A 15,428-nucleotide genomic window follows, 5' to 3' on the forward strand; every position below is an offset into this window, starting at 1 on the left:
GCTCCACCAGACCGAATAGTTACGGCCTAAGAAGTCAACGCCAGAAGCATAAAGTACGATATAAATACAACAGCTTTTCCATCGTATAAACGAATAATTGCAACCAGTGTGAAAGAAATGGTCATTTCTACGTTCCGAGCACCCTAGGCGTCTCTCTAGGGCGTTGCTCCACCACATCTAATAACTACGGCCTTAGAAGTCAACGCCAGAGGCATAAAATACAATATAAATACAACAGCTTTTCCATCGTATAAAACGAATAATTGCAACCAGTGTGAAAGTTATGGTCATTTCTACATTCCGAGCAAGCTAGGCTTCACTCTAGGGCGTTGCTCCACCAGATCGAATAGTTAGGTCCTTAGAAGTAAACGCCAGAAGCATAAAATACAATATAAATACAACAGCTTTTCCATCGTATAAAACGATTAATTGCAACCAGTATGAAACTTATGGTCATTTCTACTTTCCGAGCAACCTAGCCTTCACCCTAGGGCGTTTCTCCAACAGATTGAATAGTTAGGGCCTTAGAAGCCAACGTCCGAAGCATAAAATGCAATAAAAATACAACAGTGTTTCCATAATATAACAGGAATAATTGCAACCAATTTGGAAAGTGATGGCCAATTCTACGTTCCGGGCAACCTACGCATCACTCTAGGGCGTTGCTCCACCAAATCGAATAGTTAGTGACTTAGATGTGAACGCCAGAAGCATAAAATACAATATAAATACTACAGCTTTTCCATCGTATAAAACGAATAATTGCAACCAGTATGAAACTTATGGTCATTTCTACTTTCCGAGCAACCTAGGCTTCACCCTAGGGCGTTGCTCCCACAGATTGAATAGTTAGGGCCTTAGAAGTCTACACCAGAACCATAAAATGCAAAAAAAATACAACAGTGTTTCCATCATATAACAGGAATAATTGCGACCAGTTTGAAAGTGATGGAGAATTCTACGTTCCGGGCAACCTAGCCTTCACTCTAGGGCGTTGCTCCACCAGATCGAATAGTTAGTGCCTTAGAAGTCAACGCCAGAAGCATAAAGCACAATATAAATACAACAGTTTTTCCATCGTATGAAACAAATAATTGCAACCAGTGTGAAAGTAATGGTCATTTCTACGTTCCGAGCACCCTAGGCGCCACTCTAGGGCGTTGTTCCACCACATCTAATAGCTACGGCCTCAGAAGTCAACGCCAGAGGCATAAAGTACAATATAAATACAACAGCGTTTCCTCGTATAAAACGAATAATTGCAACCAGTGTGAAAGTTATGGTCATTTCTACATTCCGAGCAACCTAGGTTCCACTCTAAGGCGCTGCTCCACCAGATCGAATAGTTAGGTCCTTAGAAGTAAACGCCAGAAGCATAAAATACGATATAAATACAACAGCGTTTGCATCGTATAAAACGAATAATTGCAACCAGTGTGAAAGTTATGGTCATTTCTACATTCCGAGCAACCTCGGATACACTCTAGGGCGTTGCTCCACCAAATCGAATAGTTAGGTCCTTAGAAGTAAACGCCAGAAGCATAAAATACGATATAAATGCAACAGCTTTTCCATCGTATAAAAGGAATAATTGCAAACAGTGTGAAGGTAATGGTCATTTCTACGTTCCGGGTAAGCTAGGCTTCACCCTAGGCCGTTGTTCCACCAGATCGAATAGTTAGGGCCTAAGAAGTGAACGCCAGAAGCATAAAATGCAATAAAAATACAACAGTTTTTCCAATGTATAACAGGATTAATTGCAGCCAGTTTGAAAGTGATGGTCATTTCTCCTTTCCGGGCAACCTAGGCTTCCCTCTAGGGCGTTGCTCCACCAGATCGAATAGTTAGAGCCTTAGAAGTCAACGCCAGAAGCATAAAATACGATATAAACACAACAGCTTTTCCATCGTATAAAAGGATTAATTGCAACCAGTTTGAACGTTATGGCCAATTCTACGTCCCGGGCAACCTAGGCTTCACTCTAGGGCGTTACCCCACCAGATCGAATAGTTAGTGCCTTAGAAGTCAACGCCAGAAGCATAAAATACAATATAAATACAACAGCTTTTCCATCGTATAAAACGATTAATTGCAACCAGTATGAAACTTATGGTTATTTCTACTTTCCGAGCAACCTAGGCTTCACCCTAGGGCGTTGCTCCAACAGATTGAATAGGTAGGGCCTTAGAAGTCAACGCCAGAGGCATAAAATACAATATAAATACAACAGCTTTTCCATCGTATAAAACGAATAATTGCAACCAGTGAGAAAGTGATGGCCAATTCTACGTTCCGGGCAACCTAGGCTTCACTCTAGGGCGTTGCTCCACCAGATCGAATAGTTAGTGCCTCAGAAGTCAACGCCAGACGCATAAAATACAATATAAATACAACAGATTTTCCATCGTATGAAACAAATAATTGCAACCTGTATGAAACTTATGGTCATTTCTACTTTCCGAGCAACCTAGGCTTCACCCTAGGGCTTTGCTCCAACGGATTGAATAGTTAGGGCCTTAGAAGTCAACGCCCGAACCATAAAATGCAAAAAAAATGCAACAGTGTTTCCATCATATAACACGAATAAATGCAACCAGCTTGAAAGTGATGGTCAATTCTACGTTCCGGGCAACCTAGGATTCACTTCAGGGCGTTCCTCCACCAGACCGAATAGTTACGGCCTAAGAAGTCAACGCCAGAAGCATAAAATACGATATAAATACAACAGCTTTTCCATCGTATAAAACGAATAATTGCAACCAGTGTGAAAGTAATGGTCATTTCTACGTTCCCAGCACCCTAGGTTTCACTCCAGGGCGCTGCTCTACCAGACCGAATAGTTACGGCCTAAGAAGTCAACGCCAGAAGCATAAAGTACGATATAAATACAACAGCTTTTCCATCGTATAAAACGAAGAATTGCAACCAGTGTGAAAGTAATGGTCATTTCTACGTTCCGAGCACCCTAGGCGTCTCTCTAGGGCGTTGCTCCACCACATCTAATAGCTACGGCCTTAGAAGTCAACGCCAGAGGCATAAAATAGAATATAAATACAACAGCTTTTCCATCGTATAAAACGAATAATTGCAACCAGTCTGAAGGTTATGGTCATTTCTACATTCCGAGCAACCTAGGCTTCATTCTAGGGCGTTGCTCCACCAGATCGAATAGTTAGGTCCTTAGAAGTAAACGCTAGAAGCATAAAATACGATATAAATACAACAGCTTTTCCATCGTATAAAAGGAATAATTGCAAAAAGTGTGAAAGTAATGGTCATTTCTACGTTCCGGGCAACCTAGGCTTCACTCTAGGGCGTTGTTCCATCAGATCGAATAGTTAGGGCCTAAGAAGTGAACGTCAGAAGCATAAACTACAATATAAATATAACCGTTTTTCCATCGTATAAAACGAATAATAGCAACCAGTGTGAAAGTTATGGTCATTTCTACGTTCCGGGCAACCTAGGCTTCACTCTAGGTCGTTGCTCCACCAGATCAAACAGTTAGGGCCTTAGAAGTCAACGCCCGAAGCATAAAACACAAAATAAATAGAACAGTTTTTCCATTGTATAAAAGGAATAATTGCTACCAGTGTAAAAGTTATGGTCATTTCTACGTTCCGGGGAACCTAGGCTTCACCGTAGGGCGTTGCTCCACCAGATCGAATAGTTAGGGCCTAAGAAGTGAACGCCCGAAGCATAAAATACAATATAGATAGAACAGTTTTTCCAACGTATAAATCTAATAATTGCAACCAGTATGAAACTTATGGTCATTTCTACGTTCCGGGCTACCTAGGCTTCACTCTATGGCGTTCTTCCACCACATCGAATAGCTACGGCCTCAGAAGTCAACGCCTGAAGTATAAAATACAATAAAAATACAACAGTCTTTCCATCCTATAACAGGAATAATTGCAACCCGTGTGAAAGTGATGGACATTTCTACGTTCCAGGCAAGCTTTGCTTCACTCCATGGTGTTGTTCCACCAGATCGAATGGTTAGGGCCTAAGAAGTCAACGCCAGAAGCATAAAATACGATATAAATACAACAGCTTTTCCATCGTATAAAACGAATAATTGCAATCAGTGTGAAAGTTATGGTCATTTCTACATTCCGAGCAACCTAGGCTTCACTCTAGGGAGTTGCTCCACCAGATCGAATAGTTATGTCCTTACAAGTCAACGCCAGAAGTATAAAACTCAATATAAATACAACAGTTTTTCCATCGTATGAAACAAATAATTGCAACCAGTATGAAACATATGGTCATTTCTACTTTCCGAGCAACCTAGGCTTCACCCTAGGGCGTTGCTCCAACGGATTGAATAGTTAGGGCCTTAGAAGTCAACGCCCGAACCATAAAATGCAAAAAAAATGCAACAGTGTTTCCATCATATAACACGAATAAATGCAACGAGCTTGAAAGTGATGGTCAATTCTACGTTCCGGGCAAGCTCGGATTCACTTCAGGGCGTTCCTCCACCAGACCGAATAGTTACGGCCTAAGAAGTCAACGCCAGAAGCATAAAATACGATATAAATACAACAGCTTTTCCATCGTATAAAACGAATAATTGCAACCAGTGTGAAAGTAATGGTCATTTCTACGTTCCGAGCACCCTAGGTTTCACTCCAGGGCGCTGCTCTACCAGACCGAATAGTTACGGCCTAAGAAGTCAACGCCAGAAGCATAAAGTACGATATAAATACAACAGCTTTTCCATCGTATAAAACGAATAATTGCAACCAGTGTGAAAGTAATGGTCATTTCTACGTTCCGAGCACCCTAGGCGTCTCTCTAGGGCGTTGCTCCACCACATCTAATAGCTACGGCCTTAGAAGTCAACGCCAGAGGCATAAAATACAATATAAATACAACAGCTTTTCCATCGTATAAAACGAATAATTGCAACCAGTCTGAAAGTTATGGTCATTTCTACATTCCGAGCAACCTAGGCTTCATTCTGGGGCGTTCCTCCACCAGATCGAATAGTTAGGTCCTTAGAAGTAAACGCTAGAAGCATAAAATACGATATAAATACAACAGCTTTTCCATCGTATAAAAGGAATAATTGCAAACAGTGTGAAAGTAATGGTCATTTCTAAGTTCCGGGCAACCTAGGCTTCACTCTACGTAGTTGTTCCACCAGATCGAATAGTTAGGGCCTAAGAAGTGAACGCCAGAAGCATAAAATACAATATAAATATAACAGTCTTTCCATCCTATAACAGGAATAATTGCAACCCGTGTGAAAGTGATGGTCATTTCTACGTTCCAGGCAACCTATGCTTCAATCTAGGGCGTTGATCCACCAGATTGAATAGTTAGGGCCTAAGAAGTCAACGCCAGAAGCATAAAATACAATATAAGTACAACAGTGTTTCCATCGTATAAAACGAATAATTGCAACCAGTATGAAACTTGTGGTCATTTCTACTTTCCGAGCAACCTAGGCTTCACCCTAGGGCGTTGCTCCAACGGATTGAATAGTTAGGGCCGTAGAAGTCAACGCACGAACCATAAAATGCAAAAAAAATACAACAGTGTTTCCATCTTATAACAGGAATAATTGCAACCAGTTTGAAAGTGATGGTCATTTCTACGTTCCGGGCAACCTAGGCTTCACCCTAGGGCGTTGCTCCACCAGATCGAATAGTTAGGGCCTAAGAAGTGAACGCCCGAAGCATAAAATACAATATAGATAGAACAGATATTCCAACGTATAAATCTAATAATTGCAACCAGTATGAAACTTATGGTCATTTCTACGTTCCGGGCTACCTATGCTTCACTCTATGGCGTTCTTCCACCACATCGAATAGCTACGGCCTCAGAAGTCAACGCCTGAAGTATAAAATACAATAAAAATACAACAGCTTTTCCATCGTATAAAAGGAATAATTGCAAACAGTGTGAAAGTAATGGTCATTTCTACGTTCCAGGCAAGCTTTGCTTCACTCCATGGTGTTGTTCCACCAGATCGAATGGTTAGGGCCTAAGAAGTCAGCGCCAGAAGCATAAAATGCAAAAAAAATACAGCAGTGTTTCCATCATTTAACAGGTATAATTGCAACCAGTTCGAAATTGATGGCCAATTCTACGTTCCGGGCAACCTAGGCTTCACTCTATTGCGTTGCTCCACCAGATCGAATAGTTAGTGCCTTAGAAGTCAACGCCAGAAGCATAAAATACGATATAAATACAACAGCTATTCCATCGTATAAAACGAATAATTGCAATCAGTGTGAAAGTTATGGTCATTTCTACATTCCGAGCAACCTGGGCTTCAGTCTAGGGAGTTGCTCCACCAGATCGAATAGTTATGTCCTTAGAAGTCAACGCCAGAAGTATAAAACACAATATAAATACAACAGCTTTTCCATCGTATAAAACGAATAATTGCAACCAGTGTGAAAGTAATGGTCATTTCTACGTTCCGAGCACCCTAGGCGTCTCTCTAGGGCGTTGCTCCACCACATCTAATAGCTACGGCCTTAGAAGTCAACGCCAGAGGCATAAAATACAATATAAATACAACAGCTTTTCCATCGTATAAAACGAATAATTGCAACCAGTCTGAAAGTTATGGTCATTTCTACATTCCGAGCAACCTAGGCTTCATTCTGGGGCGTTCCTCCACCAGATCGAATAGTTAGGTCCTTAGAAGTAAACGCTAGAAGCATAAAATACGATATAAATACAACAGCTTTTCCATCGTATAAAAGGAATAATTGCAAACAGTGTGAAAGTAATGGTCATTTCTAAGTTCCGGGCAACCTAGGCTTCACTCTACGGCGTTGTTCCACCAGATCGAATAGTTAGGGCCTAAGAAGTGAACGCCAGAAGCATAAAATACAATATAAATATAACAGTCTTTCCATCCTATAACAGGAATAATTGCAACCCGTGTGAAAGTGATGGTCATTTCTACGTTCCAGGCAACCTATGCTTCAATCTAGGGCGTTGATCCACCAGATTGAATAGTTAGGGCCTAAGAAGTCAACGCCAGAAGCATAAAATACAATATAAGTACAACAGTGTTTCCATCGTATAAAACGAATAATTGCAACCAGTATGAAACTTGTGGTCATTTCTACTTTCCGAGCAACCTAGGCTTCACCCTAGGGCGTTGCTCCAACGGATTGAATAGTTAGGGCCGTAGAAGTCAACGCACGAACCATAAAATGCAAAAAAAATACAACAGTGTTTCCATCTTATAACAGGAATAATTGCAACCAGTTTGAAAGTGATGGTCATTTCTACGTTCCGGGCAACCTAGGCTTCACTCTAGGGCGTTGCTCCACCAGATCGAATAGTTAGTGCCTTAGAAGTCAACGCCAGAAGCATAAAGCACAATATAAATACAACAGTTTTTCCATCGTATGAAACAAATAATTGCAACCAGTGTGAAAGTAATGGTCATTTCTACGTTCCGAGCACCCTAGGTTTCACTCCAGGGCGCTGCTCCACCAGACCGAATAGTTACGGCCTAAGAAGTCAACGCCAGAAGCATAAAGTACGATATAAATACAACAGCTTTTCCATCGTATAAACGAATAATTGCAACCAGTGTGAAAGAAATGGTCATTTCTACGTTCCGAGCACCCTAGGCGTCTCTCTAGGGCGTTGCTCCACCACATCTAATAACTACGGCCTTAGAAGTCAACGCCAGAGGCATAAAATACAATATAAATACAACAGCTTTTCCATCGTATAAAACGAATAATTGCAACCAGTGTGAAAGTTATGGTCATTTCTACATTCCGAGCAAGCTAGGCTTCACTCTAGGGCGTTGCTCCACCAGATCGAATAGTTAGGTCCTTAGAAGTAAACGCCAGAAGCATAAAATACAATATAAATACAACAGCTTTTCCATCGTATAAAACGATTAATTGCAACCAGTATGAAACTTATGGTCATTTCTACTTTCCGAGCAACCTAGCCTTCACCCTAGGGCGTTTCTCCAACATATTGAATAGTTAGGGCCTTAGAAGCCAACGTCCGAAGCATAAAATGCAATAAAAATACAACAGTGTTTCCATAATATAACAGGAATAATTGCAACCAATTTGGAAAGTGATGGCCAATTCTACGTTCCGGGCAACCTACGCATCACTCTAGGGCGTTGCTCCACCAAATCGAATAGTTAGTGACTTAGATGTGAACGCCAGAAGCATAAAATACAATATAAATACAACAGCTTTTCCATCGTATAAAACGAATAATTGCAACCAGTATGAAACTTATGGTCATTTCTACTTTCCGAGCAACCTAGGCTTCACCCTAGGGCGTTGCTCCCACAGATTGAATAGTTAGGGCCTTAGAAGTCTACACCAGAACCATAAAATGCAAAAAAAATACAACAGTGTTTCCATCATATAACAGGAATAGTTGCGACCAGTTTGAAAGTGATGGAGAATTCTACGTTCCGGGCAACCTAGCCTTCACTCTAGGGCGTTGCTCCACCAGATCGAATAGTTAGTGCCTTAGAAGTCAACGCCAGAAGCATAAAGCACAATATAAATACAACAGTTTTTCCATCGTATGAAACAAATAATTGCAACCAGTGTGAAAGTAATGGTCATTTCTACGTTCCGAGCACCCTAGGCGCCACTCTAGGGCGTTGTTCCACCACATCTAATAGCTACGGCCTCAGAAGTCAACGCCAGAGGCATAAAGTACAATATAAATACAACAGCGTTTCCTCGTATAAAACGAATAATTGCAACCAGTGTGAAAGTTATGGTCATTTCTACATTCCGAGCAACCTAGGTTCCACTCTAAGGCGCTGCTCCACCAGATCGAATAGTTAGGTCCTTAGAAGTAAACGCCAGAAGCATAAAATACGATATAAATACAACAGCGTTTGCATCGTATAAAACGAATAATTGCAACCAGTGTGAAAGTTATGGTCATTTCTACATTCCGAGCAACCTCGGATACACTCTAGGGCGTTGCTCCACCAAATCGAATAGTTAGGTCCTTAGAAGTAAACGCCAGAAGCATAAAATACGATATAAATGCAACAGCTTTTCCATCGTATAAAAGGAATAATTGCAAACAGTGTGAAGGTAATGGTCATTTCTACGTTCCGGGTAAGCTAGGCTTCACCCTAGGCCGTTGTTCCACCAGATCGAATAGTTAGGGCCTAAGAAGTGAACGCCAGAAGCATAAAATGCAATAAAAATACAACAGTTTTTCCAATGTATAACAGGATTAATTGCAGCCAGTTTGAAAGTGATGGTCATTTCTCCTTTCCGGGCAACCTAGGCTTCCCTCTAGGGCGTTGCTCCACCAGATCGAATAGTTAAAGCCTTAGAAGTCAACGCCACAAGCATAAAATACGATATAAATACAACAGGTTTTCCATCGTATAAAAGGATTAATTGCAACCAGTTTGAACGTTATGGCCAATTCTACGTCCCGGGCAACCTAGGCTTCACTCTAGGGCGTTGCCCCACCAGATCGAATAGTTAGTGCCTTAGAAGTCAACGCCAGAAGCATAAAATACAATATAAATACAACAGCTTTTCCATCGTATAAAACGATTAATTGCAACCAGTATGAAACTTATGGTCATTTCTACTTTCCGAGCAACCTAGGCTTCACCCTAGGGCGTTGCTCCAACAGACTGAATAGTTAGGGCCTTAGAAGTCTGCGCCCGAACCATAAAATGCAAAAAAATACAACAGTGTTTCCATCATATAACAGGAATAATTGCGACCAGTTCGAAAGTGATGGTCATTTCTCCTTTCCGGGCAACCTAGGCTTCCCTCTAGGGAGCTGCTCCACCAGATCGAATAGTTAAAGCCTTAGAAGTCAACGCCAGAAGCATAAAGTACGATACAAATACAACAGCTTTTCCATCGTATAAACGAATAATTGCATCCAGTGTGAAAGAAATGGTCATTTCTACGTTCCGAGCACCCTAGGCGTCTCTCTAGGGCGTTGCTCCACCACATCTAATAGCTACGGCCTTAGAAGTCAACGCCAGAGGCATAAAATACAATATAAATACAACAGCTTTTCCATCGTATAAAACGAATAATTGCAACCAGTGTGAAAGTTATGGTCATTTCTACATTCCGAGCAACCTAGGCTTCATTCTACGGCGTTGCTACACCAGATCGAATAGTTAGGGCCTTAGAAGTCAACGCCCGAACCATAAAATGCAAAAAAAATACAACAGTGTTTCCATCATATAACAGCAATAATTGCAACCAGTTTGAAAGTGATGGCCAATTCTACGTTCCGAGCACCCTAGGCGTCACTCTAGGGCGTTGCTCCACCACATCTAATAGCTACGGCCTTAGAAGTCAACGCCAGAGGCATAAAGTACAATATAAATACAACAGCGTTTCCATCGTATAAAACGAATAATTGCAACCAGTGTGAAAGTTATGGTCATTTCTACTTTCCGAGCAAGCTAGGCTTCACCCTAGGGCGTTGCTCCAACAGATTCAATAGTTAGGACCTTAGAAGTGAACGCCCGAACCATAAAATGCAAAAAAAAATACAACAGTGTTTCAATCATATAACAGGAATAATTGCAACCAGTTTGAAAGTGATGGCCAATTCTACGTTCCGGGCAACCTAGGCTTCACCCTAGGGCGTTGCTAGAACAGATTGAATAGTTAGGGCCTTAGAAGTCAACGCCCGAAGCATAAAATGCAATAAAAATACAACAGTGTTTCCATCGTATAAAACGAATAATTGCAACCAGTATGAAACTTATGGTCATTTCTACTTTCCGAGCTAGCTAGGCTTCACCCTAGGGCGTTGCTCCAACAGATTCAATAGTTAGGACCTTAGAAGTGAACGCCCGAACCATAAAATGCAAAAAAAATACAACAGTGTTTCCATCATATAACAGGAATAATTGCAAGCAGTCTGAAGGTGATGGCCAATTCTACGTTCCGGGCAACCTAGGCTTCCCTCTAGGGCGTTGCTCCACCAGATCGAATAGTTAGAGCCTTAGAAGTCAACGCCAGAAGCATAAAATACGATATAAACACAACAGCTTTTCCATCGTATAAAAGGATTAATTGCAACCAGTTTGAACGTTATGGCCAATTCTACGTCCCGGGCAACCTAGGCTTCACTCTAGGGCGTTACCCCACCAGATCGAATAGTTAGTGCCTTAGAAGTCAACGCCAGAAGCATAAAATACAATATAAATACAACAGCTTTTCCATCGTATAAAACGATTAATTGCAACCAGTATGAAACTTATGGTTATTTCTACTTTCCGAGCAACCTAGGCTTCACCCTAGGGCGTTGCTCCAACAGATTGAATAGGTAGGGCCTTAGAAGTCAACGCCAGAGGCATAAAATACAATATAAATACAACAGCTTTTCCATCGTATAAAACGAATAATTGCAACCAGTGAGAAAGTGATGGCCAATTCTACGTTCCGGGCAACCTAGGCTTCACTCTAGGGCGTTGCTCCACCAGATCGAATAGTTAGTGCCTCAGAAGTCAACGCCAGACGCATAAAATACAATATAAATACAACAGATTTTCCATCGTATGAAACAAATAATTGCAACCTGTATGAAACTTATGGTCATTTCTACTTTCCGAGCAACCTAGGCTTCACCCTAGGGCTTTGCTCCAACGGATTGAATAGTTAGGGCCTTAGAAGTCAACGCCCGAACCATAAAATGCAAAAAAAATGCAACAGTGTTTCCATCATATAACACGAATAAATGCAACCAGCTTGAAAGTGATGGTCAATTCTACGTTCCGGGCAACCTAGGATTCACTTCAGGGCGTTCCTCCACCAGACCGAATAGTTACGGCCTAAGAAGTCAACGCCAGAAGCATAAAATACGATATAAATACAACAGCTTTTCCATCGTATAAAACGAATAATTGCAACCAGTGTGAAAGTAATGGTCATTTCTACGTTCCGAGCACCCTAGGTTTCACTCCAGGGCGCTGCTCTACCAGACCGAATAGTTACGGCCTAAGAAGTCAACGCCAGAAGCATAAAGTACGATATAAATACAACAGCTTTTCCATCGTATAAAACGAAGAATTGCAACCAGTGTGAAAGTAATGGTCATTTCTACGTTCCGAGCACCCTAGGCGTCTCTCTAGGGCGTTGCTCCACCACATCTAATAGCTACGGCCTTAGAAGTCAACGCCAGAGGCATAAAATAGAATATAAATACAACAGCTTTTCCATCGTATAAAACGAATAATTGCAACCAGTCTGAAGGTTATGGTCATTTCTACATTCCGAGCAACCTAGGCTTCATTCTAGGGCGTTGCTCCACCAGATCGAATAGTTAGGTCCTTAGAAGTAAACGCTAGAAGCATAAAATACGATATAAATACAACAGCTTTTCCATCGTATAAAAGGAATAATTGCAAAAAGTGTGAAAGTAATGGTCATTTCTACGTTCCGGGCAACCTAGGCTTCACTCTAGGGCGTTGTTCCATCAGATCGAATAGTTAGGGCCTAAGAAGTGAACGTCAGAAGCATAAACTACAATATAAATATAACCGTTTTTCCATCGTATAAAACGAATAATAGCAACCAGTGTGAAAGTTATGGTCATTTCTACGTTCCGGGCAACCTAGGCTTCACTCTAGGTCGTTGCTCCACCAGATCAAACAGTTAGGGCCTTAGAAGTCAACGCCCGAAGCATAAAACACAAAATAAATAGAACAGTTTTTCCATTGTATAAAAGGAATAATTGCTACCAGTGTAAAAGTTATGGTCATTTCTACGTTCCGGGGAACCTAGGCTTCACCGTAGGGCGTTGCTCCACCAGATCGAATAGTTAGGGCCTAAGAAGTGAACGCCCGAAGCATAAAATACAATATAGATAGAACAGTTTTTCCAACGTATAAATCTAATAATTGCAACCAGTATGAAACTTATGGTCATTTCTACGTTCCGGGCTACCTAGGCTTCACTCTATGGCGTTCTTCCACCACATCGAATAGCTACGGCCTCAGAAGTCAACGCCTGAAGTATAAAATACAATAAAAATACAACAGTCTTTCCATCCTATAACAGGAATAATTGCAACCCGTGTGAAAGTGATGGACATTTCTACGTTCCAGGCAAGCTTTGCTTCACTCCATGGTGTTGTTCCACCAGATCGAATGGTTAGGGCCTAAGAAGTCAGCGCCAGAAGCATAAAATGCAAAAAAAATACAGCAGTGTTTCCATCATTTAACAGGTATAATTGCAACCAGTTCGAAATTGATGGCCAATTCTACGTTCCGGGCAACCTAGGCTTCACTCTATTGCGTTGCTCCACCAGATCGAATAGTTAGTGCCTTAGAAGTCAACGCCAGAAGCATAAAATACGATATAAATACAACAGCTTTTCCATCGTATAAAACGAATAATTGCAATCAGTGTGAAAGTTATGGTCATTTCTACATTCCGAGCAACCTAGGCTTCACTCTAGGGAGTTGCTCCACCAGATCGAATAGTTATGTCCTTACAAGTCAACGCCAGAAGTATAAAACTCAATATAAATACAACAGTTTTTCCATCGTATGAAACAAATAATTGCAACCAGTATGAAACATATGGTCATTTCTACTTTCCGAGCAACCTAGGCTTCACCCTAGGGCGTTGCTCCAACGGATTGAATAGTTAGGGCCTTAGAAGTCAACGCCCGAACCATAAAATGCAAAAAAAATGCAACAGTGTTTCCATCATATAACACGAATAAATGCAACGAGCTTGAAAGTGATGGTCAATTCTACGTTCCGGGCAACCTAGGATTCACTTCAGGGCGTTCCTCCACCAGACCGAATAGTTACGGCCTAAGAAGTCAACGCCAGAAGCATAAAATACGATATAAATACAACAGCTTTTCCATCGTATAAAACGAATAATTGCAACCAGTGTGAAAGTAATGGTCATTTCTACGTTCCGAGCACCCTAGGTTTCACTCCAGGGCGCTGCTCTACCAGACCGAATAGTTACGGCCTAAGAAGTCAACGCCAGAAGCATAAAGTACGATATAAATACAACAGCTTTTCCATCGTATAAAACGAATAATTGCAACCAGTGTGAAAGTAATGGTCATTTCTACGTTCCGAGCACCCTAGGCGTCTCTCTAGGGCGTTGCTCCACCACATCTAATAGCTACGGCCTTAGAAGTCAACGCCAGAGGCATAAAATACAATATAAATACAACAGCTTTTCCATCGTATAAAACGAATAATTGCAACCAGTCTGAAAGTTATGGTCATTTCTACATTCCGAGCAACCTAGGCTTCATTCTGGGGCGTTCCTCCACCAGATCGAATAGTTAGGTCCTTAGAAGTAAACGCTAGAAGCATAAAATACGATATAAATACAACAGCTTTTCCATCGTATAAAAGGAATAATTGCAAACAGTGTGAAAGTAATGGTCATTTCTAAGTTCCGGGCAACCTAGGCTTCACTCTACGGCGTTGTTCCACCAGATCGAATAGTTAGGGCCTAAGAAGTGAACGCCAGAAGCATAAAATACAATATAAATATAACAGTCTTTCCATCCTATAACAGGAATAATTGCAACCCGTGTGAAAGTGATGGTCATTTCTACGTTCCAGGCAACCTATGCTTCAATCTAGGGCGTTGATCCACCAGATTGAATAGTTAGGGCCTAAGAAGTCAACGCCAGAAGCATAAAATACAATATAAGTACAACAGTGTTTCCATCGTATAAAACGAATAATTGCAACCAGTATGAAACTTGTGGTCATTTCTACTTTCCGAGCAACCTAGGCTTCACCCTAGGGCGTTGCTCCAACGGATTGAATAGTTAGGGCCGTAGAAGTCAACGCACGAACCATAAAATGCAAAAAAAATACAACAGTGTTTCCATCTTATAACAGGAATAATTGCAACCAGTTTGAAAGTGATGGTCATTTCTACGTTCCGGGCAACCTAGGCTTCACCCTAGGGCGTTGCTCCACCAGATCGAATAGTTAGGGCCTAAGAAGTGAACGCCCGAAGCATAAAATACAATATAGATAGAACAGATTTTCCAACGTATAAATCTAATAATTGCAACCAGTATGAAACTTATGGTCATTTCTACGTTCCGGGCTACCTATGCTTCACTCTATGGCGTTCTTCCACCACATCGAATAGCTACGGCCTCAGAAGTCAACGCCTGAAGTATAAAATACAATAAAAATACAACAGCTTTTCCATCGTATAAAAGGAATAATTGCAAACAGTGTGAAAGTAATGGTCATTTCTACGTTCCAGGCAAGCTTTGCTTCACTCCATGGTGTTGTTCCACCAGATCGAATGGTTAGGGCCTAAGAACTCAGCGCCAGAAGCATAAAATGCAAAAAAAATACAGCAGTGTTTCCATCATTTAACAGGTATAATTGCAACCAGTTCGAAATTGATGGCCAATTCTACGTTCCGGGCAACCTAGGCTTCACTCTA

The sequence above is a fragment of the Calliopsis andreniformis genome, unplaced genomic scaffold, assembly GCF_051401765.1.
Source record: "Calliopsis andreniformis isolate RMS-2024a unplaced genomic scaffold, iyCalAndr_principal scaffold0019, whole genome shotgun sequence".
Classification (NCBI taxonomy): Eukaryota; Metazoa; Arthropoda; class Insecta; order Hymenoptera; family Andrenidae; genus Calliopsis; species Calliopsis andreniformis.